Source organism: Pelobates fuscus, chromosome 5, assembly GCF_036172605.1.
Source record: "Pelobates fuscus isolate aPelFus1 chromosome 5, aPelFus1.pri, whole genome shotgun sequence".
Lineage (NCBI taxonomy): Eukaryota > Metazoa > Chordata > Amphibia > Anura > Pelobatidae > Pelobates > Pelobates fuscus.
Genome location: NC_086321.1, coordinates 17,173,222 through 17,187,599, shown reverse-complemented (window position 1 = coordinate 17,187,599; position 14,378 = coordinate 17,173,222). Strand labels below are relative to the sequence as shown.

Genomic DNA, 14,378 nt, shown 5'->3' with positions numbered 1-14,378 from the left:
GTACTAGGGACAGGGGGCAGCCATGGGAGGGGGGACACTGCTAGTATTAGGGACAGGGGGCAGCCATGGGAGCGGGGACACTGCTAGTATTAGGGACAGGGGGCAGCCATGGGAGGGGGGGACGGGGACACTGCTAGTATTAGGGACAGAGGGCAGCCATGGGAGGGGGGACACTGCTAGTATTAGGGACAGGGGGCAGCCATGGGAGGGGGGACACTGCTAGTATTAGGGACAGGGGGCAGCCATGGGAGGGGGGGGGGACACTGCTAGTATTAGGGACAGAGGGCAGCCATGGGAGGGGGGACACTGCTAGTATTAGGGACAGGGGGCAGCCATGGGAGGGGGGACACTGCTAGTATTAGGGACAGAGGGCAGCCATGGGAGGGGGGACACTGCTAGTATTAGGGACAGAGGGCAGCCATGGGAGGGGGGACACTGCTAGTATTAGGGACAGAGGGCAGCCATGGGAGGGGGGACACTGCTAGTATTAGGGACAGAGGGCAGCCATGGGAGGGGGGCCACTGCTAGTATTAAGGACAGAGGGCAGCCATGGGAGGGGGGGGGGACACTGCTAGTATTAGGGACAGAGGGCAGCCATGGGAGGGGGGACACTGCTAGTATTAGGGGCAGAGGGCAGCCATGGGAGGGGGGACACTGCTAGTATTAGGGACAGGGGGCAGCCATGGGAGGGGGGACACTGCTAGTATGAGGGACAGAGGGCAGCCATGGGAGCGGGGACACTGCTAGTATTAGGGACAGAGGGCAGCCATGGGAGCGGGGACACTGCTAGTATTAGGGACAGAGGGCAGCCATGGGAGGGGAGACACTGCTAGTATTAGGGACAGAGGGCAGCCATGGGAGGGGTGACACTGCTAGTATTAGGGACAGAGGGCAGCCATGGGAGGGGGGACACTGCTAGTATTAGGGACAGAGGGCAGCCATGGGAGGGGGGACACTGCTAGTATTAGGGACAGAGGGCAGCCATGGGAGGGGGGACACTGCTAGTATTAGGGACAGAGGGCAGCCATGGGAGGGGGGACACTGCTAGTATTAGGGACAGAGGGCAGCCATGGGAGGGGGGACACTGCTAGTATTAGGGACAGAGGGCAGCCATGGGAGGGGGGGGGGGGACACTGCTAGTATTAGGGACAGAGGGCAGCCATGGGAGGGGGGACACTGCTAGTATGAGGGACAGAGGGCAGCCATGGGAGCGGGGACACTGCTAGTATTAGGGACAGAGGGCAGCCATGGGAGCGGGGACACTGCTAGTATTAGGGACAGAGGGCAGCCATGGGAGGGGGGGGGGGACACTGCTAGTATTAGGGGCAGAGGGCAGCCATGGGAGGGGGGGACACTGCTAGTATTAGGGACAGAGGGCAGCCATGGGAGGGGGGACACTGCTAGTATTAGGGACAGGGGGCACCCATGGGAGGGGGGGACGGGGACACTGCTAGTATTAGGGACAGAGGGCAGCCATGGGAGGGGGGACACTGCTAGTATTAGGGACAGGGGGCAGCCATGGGAGCGGGGGCACTGCTAGTATTAGGGACAGAGGGCAGCCATGGGAGGGGGGACACTGCTAGTATTAGGGACAGAGGGCAGCCATGGGAGGGGGGACACTGCTAGTATTAGGGACAGAGGGCAGCCATGGGAGGGGGGACACTGCTAGTATTAGGGACAGAGGGCAGCCATGGGAGGGGGGACACTGCTAGTATTAGGGACAGAGGGCAGCCATGGGAGGGGGGACACTGCTAGTATTAAGGACAGAGGGCAGCCATGGGAGGGGGGGGACACTGCTAGTATTAGGGACAGAGGGCAGCCATGGGAGGGGGGACACTGCTAGTATGAGGGACAGAGGGCAGCCATGGGAGCGGGGACACTGCTAGTATTAGGGACAGAGGGCAGCCATGGGAGCGGGGACACTGCTAGTATTAGGGACAGAGGGCAGCCATGGGAGGGGGGACACTGCTAGTATTAGGGACAGAGGGCAGCCATGGGAGGGGTGACACTGCTAGTATTAGGGACAGAGGGCAGCCATGGGAGGGGGGACACTGCTAGTATTAGGGACAGAGGGCAGCCATGGGAGGGGTGACACTGCTAGTATTAGGGACAGAGGGCAGCCATGGGAGGGGGGACACTGCTAGTATTAGGGACAGAGGGCAGCCATGGGAGGGGGGACACTGCTAGTATTAGGGACAGAGGGCAGCCATGGGAGGGGGGACACTGCTAGTATTAGGGACAGAGGGCAGCCATGGGAGGGGGGGGGGGACACTGCTAGTATTAGGGACAGAGGGCAGCCATGGGAGGGGGGACACTGCTAGTATGAGGGACAGAGGGCAGCCATGGGAGCGGGGACACTGCTAGTATTAGGGACAGAGGGCAGCCATGGGAGCGGGGACACTGCTAGTATTAGGGACAGAGGGCAGCCATGGGAGGGGGGGGGGGGTGACACTGCTAGTATTAGGGACAGAGGGCAGCCATGGGAGGGGGGACACTGCTAGTATTAGGGACAGAGGGCAGCCATGGGAGGGGGGACACTGCTAGTATTAGGGACAGACGGCAGCCATGGGAGGGGGGACACTGCTAGTATTAGGGACAGAGGGCAGCCATGGGAGGTGGGGGGGACACTGCTAGTATTAGGGACAGAGGGCAGCCATGGGAGGGGGGACACTGCTAGTATGAGGGACAGAGGGCAGCCATGGGAGCGGGGACACTGCTAGTATTAGGGACAGAGGGCAGCCATGGGAGCGGGGACACTGCTAGTATTAGGGACAGAGGGCAGCCATGGGAGGGGGGGGGACACTGCTAGTATTAGGGGCAGAGGGCAGCCATGGGAGGGGGGAACACTGCTAGTATTAGGGACAGAGGGCAGCCATGGGAGGGGGGACACTGCTAGTATTAGGGACAGGGGGCAGCCATGGGCTCGGGGACACTGCTAGTATTAGGGACAGAGGGCAGCCATGGGAGGGGGGACACTGCTAGTATTAGGGACAGAGGGCAGCCATGGGAGGGGGGACACTGCTAGTATTAGGGACAGGGGGCAGCCATGGGCGCGGGGACACTGCTAGTATTAGGGACAGAGGGCACTGCTAGTATTAGGGACAGAGGGCAGCCATGGGAGGGGGGACACTGCTAGTATTAGGGACAGGGGGCAGCCATGGGCGTGGGGACACTGCTAGTATTAGGGACAGAGGGCAGCCATGGGAGGGGGGACACTGCTAGTATTAGGGACAGAGGGCAGCCATGGGAGGGGGGACACTGCTAGTATTAGGGACAGGGGGCAGCCATGGGCGCGGGGACACTGCTAGTATTAGGGACAGAGGGCAGCCATGGGAGGGGGGACACTGCTAGTATTAAGGACAGAGGGCAGCCATCGGAGGGGGGACACTGCTAGTATTAGGGACAGAGGGCAGCCATGGGAGCGGGGACACTGCTAGTATTAGGGACAGAGGGCAGCCATGGGAGGGGGGACACTGCTAGTATTAGGGGCAGAGGGCAGCCATGGGAGGGGGGACACTGCTAGTATGAGGGACAGAGGGCAGCCATGGGAGCGGGGACACTGCTAGTATTAGGGACAGGGGGCAGCCATGGGCGCGGGGACACTGCTAGTATTAGGGACAGAGGGCAGCCATGGGAGGGGGGACACTGCTAGTATTAGGGACAGGGGGCAGCCATGGGCGCGGGGACACTGCTAGTATTAGGGACAGAGGGCAGCCATGGGCGCGGGGACACTGCTAGTATGAGGGACAGAGGGCAGCCATGGGAGGGGGGACACTGCTAGTATGAGGGACAGAGGGCAGCCATGGGAGGGGGGACACTGCTAGTATTGGGGACAGAGGGCAGCCATGGGAGGGGGGACACTGCTAGTATTAGGGACAGAGGGCAGCCATGGGAGGGGGGACACTGCTAGTATGAGGGACAGAGGGCAGCCATGGGAGCGGGGACACTGCTAGTATTAGGGACAGAGGGCAGCCATGGGAGCGGGGACACTGCTAGTATTAGGGACAGAGGGCAGCCATGGGAGCGGGGACACTGCTAGTATGAGGGACAGAGGGCAGCCATGGGAGGGGGGACACTGCTAGTATTAGGGACAGAGGGCAGCCATGGGAGCGGGGACACTGCTAGTATTAGGGACAGAGGGCAGCCATGGGCGCGGGGACACTGCTAGTATGAGGGACAGAGGGCAGCCATGGGAGGGGGGACACTGCTAGTATGAGGGACAGAGGGCAGCCATGGGAGGGGGGACACTGCTAGTATTAGGGACAGAGGGCAGCCATGGGAGGGGGGACACTGCTAGTATGAGGGACAGAGGGCAGCCATGGGAGCGGGGACACTGCTAGTATTAGTGACAGAGGGCAGCCATGGGAGCGGGGACACTGCTAGTATTAGGGACAGAGGGCAGCCATGGGAGCGGGGACACTGCTAGTATGAGGGACAGAGGGCAGCCATGGGAGGGGGGGCACTGCTAGTATTAGGGACAGAGGGCAGCCATGAGAGGGGGGACACTGCTAGTATGAGGGACAGAGGGCAGCCATGGGAGCGGGGACACTGCTAGTATTGGGGACAGAGGGCAGCCATGGGAGGGGGGACACTGCTAGTATTGGGGACAGAGGGCAGCCATGGGAGGGGGGACACTGCTAATATTAGGGGCAGAGGGCAGCCATGGGAGGGGGGACACTGCTAGTATTAGGGACAGAGGGCAGCCATGGGAGCGGGGACACTGCTAGTATTAGGGACAGAGGGCAGCCGAGGGGGGGGGGACACTGCTAGTATTAGGGGCAGAGGGCAGCCATGGGAGGGGGGGACACTGCTAGTATTAGGGCCAGAGGGCAGCCATGGGAGGGGGGGGGGACACTGCTAGTATTAGGGACAGAGGGCAGCCATGGGAGGGGGGGGGACACTGCTAGTATTAGGGGCAGAGGGCAGCCATGGGAGCGGGGACACTGCTAGTATTAGGGGCAGAGGGCAGCCATGGGAGGGGGGACACTGCTAGTATTAGGGACAGAGGGCAGCCATGGGAGCGGGGAGACACACTGCTAGTATTAGGGACAGAGGGCGGCCATGGGAGGGGGGGGGGCACTGCTAGTATTAGGGACAGAGGGCAGCCATGGGAGGGGGGGACACTGCTAGTATTAGGGACAGAGGGCGGCCATGGGGGGGGGGACACTGCTGGTATTGGGGACAGAGGGCAGCCATGGGAGGGGGGGGACACTGCTGGTTTTAGGGACAGAGGGCAGCCATGGGAGGGGGGACACGGCTGGTATTAGGGACAGAGGGCAGCCATGGGAGGGGGGGACACTGCTAGTAGTAGGGACAGAGGGCAGCCATGGGGGGGGGGGGGGACACTGCTGGTATTAGGGACAGAGGGCAGCCATGGGAGGGGGGGACTACACTGCTAGTATTAGGGACAGAAGGAAGCCATGGGGGGGGGACACTGCTAGTTTTAGGGGACAGAGGGCAGCCATGGGAGGGGGGGACACTGCTAGTATTAGGGACAGAGGGCAGCCATGGGAGCGGGGACACTGCTAGTATTAGGGACAGAGGGCAGCCATGGGAGGGGGGACACTGCTAGTATTAGGGGCAGAGGGCAGCCATGGGAGGGGGGGACACTGCTAGTATTAGGGACAGAGGGCAGCCATGGGAGGGGTGACACTGCTAGTATTATGGACAGAGGGCAGCCATGGGAGGGGGGACACTGCTAGTATTAGGGACAGGGGGCAGCCATGGGAGCGGGGACACTGCTAGTATTAGGGACAGAGGGCAGCCATGGGAGGGGGGAACACTGCTAGTATTAGGGACAGAGGGCAGCCATGGGAGGGGGGACACTGCTAGTATTAGGGACAGAGGGCAGCCATGGGAGCGGGGACACTGCTAGTATTAGGGACAGAGGGCAGCCATGGGAGCGGGGACACTGCTAGTATTAGGGACAGAGGGCAGCCATGGGAGCAGGGACACTGCTAGTATTGGGGACAGAGGGCTGCCATGGGAGGGGGAGACACACTGCTAGTATTAGGGACAGAGGGCGGCCATGGGAGGGGGGGGGGCACTGCTAGTATTAGGGACAGAGGGCAGCCATGGGAGGGGGGGACACTGTTGGTATTAGGGACAGAGGGCAGCCATGGGAGGGGGGACACTGCTAGTATTAGGGACAGAGGGCAGCCATGGGGGGGGACACTGCTGGTATTAGGGACAGAGGGCAGCCATGGGAGGGGGGACACTGCTAGTATTAGGGACAGAGGGCAGCCATGGGAGGGGGGGACACTGCTGGTTTTAGGGACAGAGGGCAGCCATGGGAGGGGGGACACGGCTGGTATTAGGGACAGAGGGCAGCCATGGGAGGGGGGGACACTGCTAGTATTAGGGACGGGCAGCCATGGGGGGGGGACACTGCTGGTATTAGGGACAGAGGGCAGCCATGGGAGGGGGGGACACTGCTGGTTTTAGGGACAGAGGGCAGCCATGGGAGGGGGGGACACGGCTGGTATTAGGGACAGAGGGCAGCCGTGGGGGGGGGGCACTGCTAGTATTTGGGGCAGAGGGCTGCCATGGGAGGGGGAGACACACTGCTAGTATTAGGGACAGAGGGAGGCCATGAGAGGGGGGGGGGCACTGCTAGTATCAGGGACAGAGGACAGCCATGGAAGGGGGGGGCACTGCTAGTATCAGGGACAGAGGACAGCCATGGAAGGGGGGGGACACTGCTAGTATTAGGGACAGAAAGCAGCCATGGGAGGGGGGGGGCACTGCCAGTATTAGGGACAGAGGGCAGCCATGGGAGGGGGGACACTGCCAGTATTAGGGACAGAAGGCATCCATGGGTGGGGGGGACTACACTGCTAGTATTAGGGACAGAGGGAAGCCATGGGGGGGACACTGCTAGTATTAGGGACAGAGGGCAGCCATGGGAGGGGGGAACACTGCTAGTATTGGGGGCAGAGGGCAGCCATGGGAGGGGGGACACAGCTGGTATTGGGGACAGAGGGCAGCCATGGGAGGGGGGGGGGCACTGCTGGTATTGGGGACAGATGGACGCCATGGAGGGGGGACACTGCTAGTATTGGGGACAGAGGGCAGCCATGGAAGTGGGGGGCACTGCAGGTATGGGGGGGGGGGCAGAGGGCACCCATGGGAGGGGTGGCACTGCTAGTATTGGGGCCAGAGGGCAGCCATGGGAGGGGGGGGGGGTCACTGCTAGTATTAGGGACAGAGGGCAGCCATGGGAGGGGGGACACTGCTAGTATTAGGGGCAGAGGGCAGCCATGGGAGGGGGGACACTGCTAGTATTAGGGACAGAGGGCAGCCATGGGAGCGGGGAGACACACTGCTAGTATTAGGGACAGAGGGCGGCCATGGGAGGGGGGGGGACACTGCTAGTATTAGGGACAGAGGGCAGCCATGGGAGGGGGGGACACTGTTGGTATTAGGGACAGAGGGCAGCCATGGGAGGGGGGGACACTGCTAGTATTAGGGACAGAGGGCGGCCATGGGGGGGGGGGGACACTGCTGGTATTGGGGACAGAGGGCAGCCATGGGAGGGGGGGACAATGCTGGTTTTAGGGACAGAGGGCAGCCATGGGAGGGGGGACACGGCTGGTATTAGGGACAGAGGGCAGCCATGGGAGGGGGGGACACTGCTAGTATTAGGGACAGAGGGCAGCCATGGGAGGGGGGGACTACACTGCTAGTATTAGGGACAGAGGGAAGCCATGGGGGGGGGACACTGCTAGTATTAGGGGACAGAGGGCAGCCATGGGAGGGGGGGACACTGCTAGTATTAGGGACAGAGGGCAGCCATGGGAGCGGGGACACTGCTAGTATTAGGGACAGAGGGCAGCCATGGGAGGGGGGACACTGCTAGTATTAGGGGCAGAGGGCAGCCATGGGAGGGGGGACACTGCTAGTATTAGGGACAGAGGGCAGCCATGGGAGGGGGGGACACTGCTGGTTTTAGGGACAGAGGGCAGCCATGGGAGGGGGGACACGGCTGGTATTAGGGACAGAGGGCAGCCATGGGAGGGGGGGACACTGCTAGTATTAGGGACGGGCAGCCATGGGGGGGGACACTGCTGGTATTAGGGACAGAGGGCAGCCATGGGAGGGGGGGACACTGCTGGTTTTAGGGACAGAGGGCAGCCATGGGAGGGGGGGACACGGCTGGTATTAGGGACAGAGGGAAGCCGTGGGGGGGGGGAGACACACTGCTAGTATTAGGGACAGAGGGAGGCCATGAGAGGGGGGGGCACTGCTAGTATCAGGGACAGAGGACAGCCATGGAAGGGGGGGCACTGCTAGTATCAGGGACAGAGGACAGCCATGGAAGGGGGGGGACACTGCTAGTATTAGGGACAGAGGGCAGCCATGGGAGCGGGGACACTGCTAGTATTAGGGACAGAGGGCAGCCATGGGAGGGGGGACACTGCTAGTATTAGGGACAGAGGGCAGCCATGGGAGGGGTGACACTGCTAGTATTATGGACAGAGGGCAGCCATGGGAGGGGGGACACTGCTAGTATTAGGGACAGAGGGCAGCCATGGGAGGGGTGACACTGCTAGTATTATGGACAGAGGGCAGCCATGGGAGGGGGGACACTGCTAGTATTAGGGACAGAGGGCAGCCATGGGAGCGGGGACACTGCTAGTATTAGGGACAGAGGGCAGCCATGGGAGGGGGGAACACTGCTAGTATTAGGGGCAGAGGGCAGCCATGGGAGGGGGGACACTGCTAGTATTAGGGACAGAGGGCAGCCATGGGAGGGGTGACACTGCTAGTATTAGGGGCAGAGGGCAGCCATGGGAGGGGGGACACTGCTAGTATTAGGGACAGAGGGCAGCCATGGGAGGGGTGACACTGCTAGTATTATGGACAGAGGGCAGCCATGGGAGGGGGGACACTGCTAGTATTAGGGACAGAGGGCAGCCATGGGAGCGGGGACACTGCTAGTATTAGGGACAGAGGGCAGCCATGGGAGGGGGGAACACTGCTAGTATTAGGGACAGAGGGCAGCCATGGGAGGGGGGACACTGCTAGTATTAGGGACAGAGGGCAGCCATGGGAGCGGGGACACTGCTAGTATTAGGGACAGAGGGCAGCCATGGGAGCGGGGACACTGCTAGTATTAGGGACAGAGGGCAGCCATGGGAGCAGGGACACTGCTAGTATTGGGGACAGAGGGCTGCCATGGGAGGGGGAGACACACTGCTAGTATTAGGGACAGAGGGCGGCCATGGGAGGGGGGGGGGGGCACTGCTAGTATTAGGGACAGAGGGCAGCCATGGGAGGGGGGGACTACACTGCTAGTATTAGGGACAGAGGGAAGCCATGGGAGGGGGGACACTGCTAGTATTAGGGACAGAGGGCAGCCATGGGGGGGGACACTGCTGGTATTAGGGACAGAGGGCAGCCATGGGAGGGGGGACACTGCTAGTATTAGGGACAGAGGGCAGCCATGGGAGGGGGGGACACTGCTGGTTTTAGGGACAGAGGGCAGCCATGGGAGGGGGGACACGGCTGGTATTAGGGACAGAGGGCAGCCATGGGAGGGGGGGACACTGCTAGTATTAGGGACGGGCAGCCATGGGGGGGGACACTGCTGGTATTAGGGACAGAGGGCAGCCATGGGAGGGGGGGACACTGCTGGTTTTAGGGACAGAGGGCAGCCATGGGAGGGGGGGACACGGCTGGTATTGGGGACAGAGGGCAGCCGTGGGGGGGGGACTGCTAGTATTTGGGGCAGAGGGCTGCCATGGGAGGGGGAGACACACTGCTAGTATTAGGGACAGAGGGAGGCCATGAGAGGGGGGGGGGGGCACTGCTAGTATCAGGGACAGAGGACAGCCATGGAAGGGGGGGGCACTGCTAGTATCAGGGACAGAGGACAGCCATGGAAGGGGGGGGACACTGCTAGTATTAGGGACAGAAGGCAGCCATGGGAGCGGGGGGGGGGCACTGCCAGTATTAGGGACAGAGGGCAGCCATGGGAGGGGGGACACTGCCAGTATTAGGGACAGAAGGCATCCATGGGTGGGGGGGACTACACTGCTAGTATTAGGGACAGAGGGAAGCCATGGGGGGGGCACTGCTAGTATTAGGGACAGAGGGCAGCCATGGGAGGGGGGAACACTGCTAGTATTGGGGGCAGAGGGCAGCCATGGGAGGGGGGACACAGCTGGTATTGGGGACAGAGGGCAGCCATGGGAGGGGGGGGGGCACTGCTGGTATTGGGGACAGATGGACGCCATGGAGGGGGGACACTGCTAGTATTGGGGACAGAGGGCAGCCATGGAAGTGGGGGGCACTGCAGGTATTGGGGGGGGCAGGGCAGAGGGCACCCATGGGAGGGGTGGCACTGCTAGTATTGGGGGCAGATGACTGCCATGGGAGGGGGGACAGTGGTTCACACTGCTAGTATTGGGGACAGAGGGCAGCCATGGGAGGGGGGGGCACTGATAGTACTGGGGGCAGAGGGCAGCCATGGAAGGGTGGGACACTGTTGGTATTGGGGACAGAGGGCAGCCATGGGGGGGGGGGCTAAACTGTTAGTATTGGTGGCAGAGGGCATCCATGGGGCGGGGGGGGGGGCATGGTAGGGTCAGGGGGGACACTGCTAGTAATAGGGATAGAGGGCAGCCATGGGAGGGGGGGCACTGCTGGTGTTGGGGGCAGAGTGCAGCCATGGGAGGTGGTGTTAGGGTCTGGGGCGACACTGCTAGTAATAGGGATAGAGGGCAGCCATGGGAGGGGGTGGTAGGGTCTGGGGACACACTGCTAGTAGTAGAGGGCAGCCATGGGAGTGGGTGGTAGTGTCTGGGGGGGGGGGGGGGGCACTGCTAGTATTAGGGACAGAGGGCAGCCATGGGGACATACCCTATTGTTCAAGGGACTTCCACTGCTTGATAGGATACAGTCATCGGTTTAAATTGCAGTCATAGTCTATCATGCACAGAGCTGGGCTTTGGGTGTTGCACAAAAACACAATGGAAAAAAAAATGTACAACTGCACCCAAAGAACTTTGGTACCATCACTACTATAGTAAAATATGAAATATAATATATTATCTATCTTCTTCTGGCAGATTTGGTAGCAATTGTTTCTATTTATAAAATTCTGAACAATATGTTCCATCACTTCACCTATCAGTCACTTATTGCAATACAGAGCTGTGCCAATGGTTTCCAACTTACTGACGGGACAGCAGGAAATTCCAGTTGGTTCTCCTGCTCAGCTTGACTACATCTAAAGTGCACACATCTCTTGCTTTGCCCGATGAATATAGAAATTAAGTAACAAACAGGACTGGTCAGACACCAATCTTTTGGCTACTTCTTTGGGACATATTAACAATCGTGGTCAGTCATGTGGGAGAGGCAGGAAGAATGCACTACAATGGTGTAACACCCATTAACCTGACAGCTGTGGTATAAGCTAAAGAGAAGGTAAATAGTTAATTAACAATATCCTAAAGCAACTATATATATATGAGTTATCTTAATTAATATCTCCTTATGCAATTAAATATATCAATTATCTTAATTAAGATCTCCTATAGGAATTAAATATATTATTTATCTTTTAATCTTTATGATAAAGATATATTCTTTGCAGCTTCTCTTTAACCCGTTCATGACATTAGGACTTGTCATTACATCCTGGAAAGTAGGCATGTGCATGGGGAAAATTCTCGGTTTGGCATTCCACAATTCGGGACTTCGGCAATTCGCGACTTCGGCAGTTTGGTTTTGCACTTCGGCAACTTTAGAATTTCGGAACTTCGGGACTTGCAGCCGCTTAGTAGATAACTCCCTAATTCCCACGGTATTAGGGAGTTTTCTACCAAAAGGCTGAAAGACCTAAATTGGTCTTTCAGACAAATTTACTAATACTAAGTAAATATAACTTAATATTAGTAAATTTTGCCCCTACTCGCTATACTGCGATTAAAAAATAGTGACAATAGGTCCCCCCCCCCTTATTCCCGCTCACGGGTAGGGGCCCTAAATTATAATAAGGGGGTGGACCTAATGTCCTTACCCCTGGCCCCCACCCCTGAGCGGTGGGTGGGGGCCCTAAATACTAATAAGGGGGGCACCTAATGTCCTCCCCCCTGGCCCCCACCCCAGAGCGGTGGGTGAGGGCCTAAATAACAATTCTTTGGAATTTTATAACGCTGTGTAATTTGACTCATAACTCTCTGATTGGTTACTTTCAATCCACCAATCACAGTGTTGTTATGAGTCAAATTACACAGCGGGGGGGAAATTCCAAAGAACTTTCCCATGCTGTGAAAAATGACACAGAGCACTCTGATTTGTGGATTTCAAGCCAACCAATCAGAGTGCTGTGACAGGTAAATGTAGAGACTTACCTGTCAGTCTCTTCATTTACCTGTCAGAGCACTCTGATTGGATGGTTTAAACCCACCAATCAGTGTTCTTAGCCTAATTGCAGGGTGGGACAAGGCTTTATAAGCCTTCCCCCGCCCTGCAGAGCTCAGTCTGCGTGGAGCCCTCCATGGGTGAAGATGGATTATTTTTTATTTTTTTCAGTGCGTCGGTTATTATGGATATTTTATTTGCCCTTTTTTTAGGGCTGAAAAAAGAAGATTTTAGAAGAAAGAAAACATCAAATAGTAAGTTTTATTTTTATTTATTTTACAGGTACTTGGTTAATGGTCCCCCCTCATTATTTTTAGGGTGAGGGGGCCAGGTAGGGGTTAGGTTTTTTTTGGGAGGGGGGTGACTAGGGGTTTAGGGACCCCTAGTCACCTTGGGGGGGGGGGGTACATTTTTATTTAGGGCCCACACCTGCCGCTCAGGGGTGGGGGCCAGGGGGGAGGACATTAGTTCCCCCCCTTATTGTTATTTAGGGCCCCCACCCACCACTCAGGGGTGAGGGCCAGGGGGAGGACACTAGGTGCCCCCCCCTTATTCTAATTTAGGGCCCCCACCCACCGTTCAGGGGTGGGGTCCAGGGGGGGAGGACATAGGTCCCCCCTTATTAGTATTTAGGGTCCCCACCCACCGCTCAGGGGTGGGGGCCAGGGGGAGGACATTGGGTGCCCCCTCTTATTCTAATTTAGGGCCCCCACCCACTGTTCAGGGGTGGGGGCTCGGGTGGGAGGACATTAGGGGCCCCTTATTAGTATTTAGGGGCCCCACCCACCACTCAGGGGTGGGGGCCAAGGGGGAGGACATTAGGTCCCCCCCTTATTCTAATTTACCGCCCCCACCCACCGCTCAGGGGTGGGGGCCTGGGTAGAAGGACACTAGGTGGGTGGGAGGACATTAGTATTTAGGGCCCCCACCCACCGCTCATTTATATATAATAAATAAATATATAAATACGTTAAAAAAATAAATTAAAAAATAATTAAAAAATAATTTAAAAAAAATAGATAAAAAATATATAAACATGCGTAATTTCGTTCTAACTGTATTTTAAAATTAATATATATATATTGATATCAAAATACATGTAGAACGAAATAATATATATATCTATATACATAAGTATATACGTATATATCACTATGTATATACCTATATATAAATAAAAATAATTAAAAAAAATTATATACATATATATGCACACATATATATATACACACATATATATATATAATAATTCTACGCATATATTTATGTAATAATTTTACATAATTAGGTCATTTTATTAATTACAATTTGCAGGACCTGCCTGCCAACCCAGGCCAAAAGTTCAGGGAATTACATTGTCTAGCACTATATTTAACTCTGTAACTTTCCAAGACACCATGAAACCTGTACATGGGGGGTACTGTTTTACTCGGAAGACTTCGCTGAACACAAATATTAGTGTTTCAAAACAGTAAAATATATTACAACGACGATATCGTCAGTGACAGTGACATTTTTTGCATTTTTCACACACAAATGGCACTTACACTGACGATATAATTGTTGTGATACGTTTTACTGTTTTGAAACACTAATATTTGTGTTCAGCGAAGTCTCCTGAGTATAACAGTACCCCTCATGTACAGGTTTTATGGTGTTTTCAAAAGTTACAGAGTCAAATATAAGGTTTGCGTTTCAGTTTTTTCACATTAAAATTCGCCAGGTTGCCTTTGAGACCGTATGGTAGCCCAGGAATGAAAATTATCCCCATGATGGCATACCATTTGCAATAGTAGACAACCCAGGGTATTGCAAATAGGGTATGTTCAGTTTTTTTAGTAGCCACTTAGTCACAAACACTGGCCAAAATTTGCGTTCAAATTAGTTTTTTGCATTTTCAAATATTAACACTAACTTTGGCCAGTGTTTGTGACCAAGTGGCTACTAAAAAAGACTGGACATACTCAATTTGCAATACCTTAGGTTGTCTACTTTTGCAAATGGTA

General features: G+C 56.7%; 1 protein-coding gene across 1 annotated transcript in view; it reads right to left on the bottom strand.

Annotated features, from left to right (window-relative positions):
- Window positions 1-11,317, bottom strand: part of POC5 (POC5 centriolar protein) — a 55,813-nt gene extending 44,496 nt beyond the window's left edge. The window contains exon 1 of the mRNA XM_063453612.1: window positions 11,290-11,317. The gene's annotated coding sequence lies outside the window, so the exon portion shown is untranslated. The remainder of the gene's footprint in view (window positions 1-11,289) is intronic.
- Window positions 11,318-14,378: the final 3,061 nt, after the last annotated feature.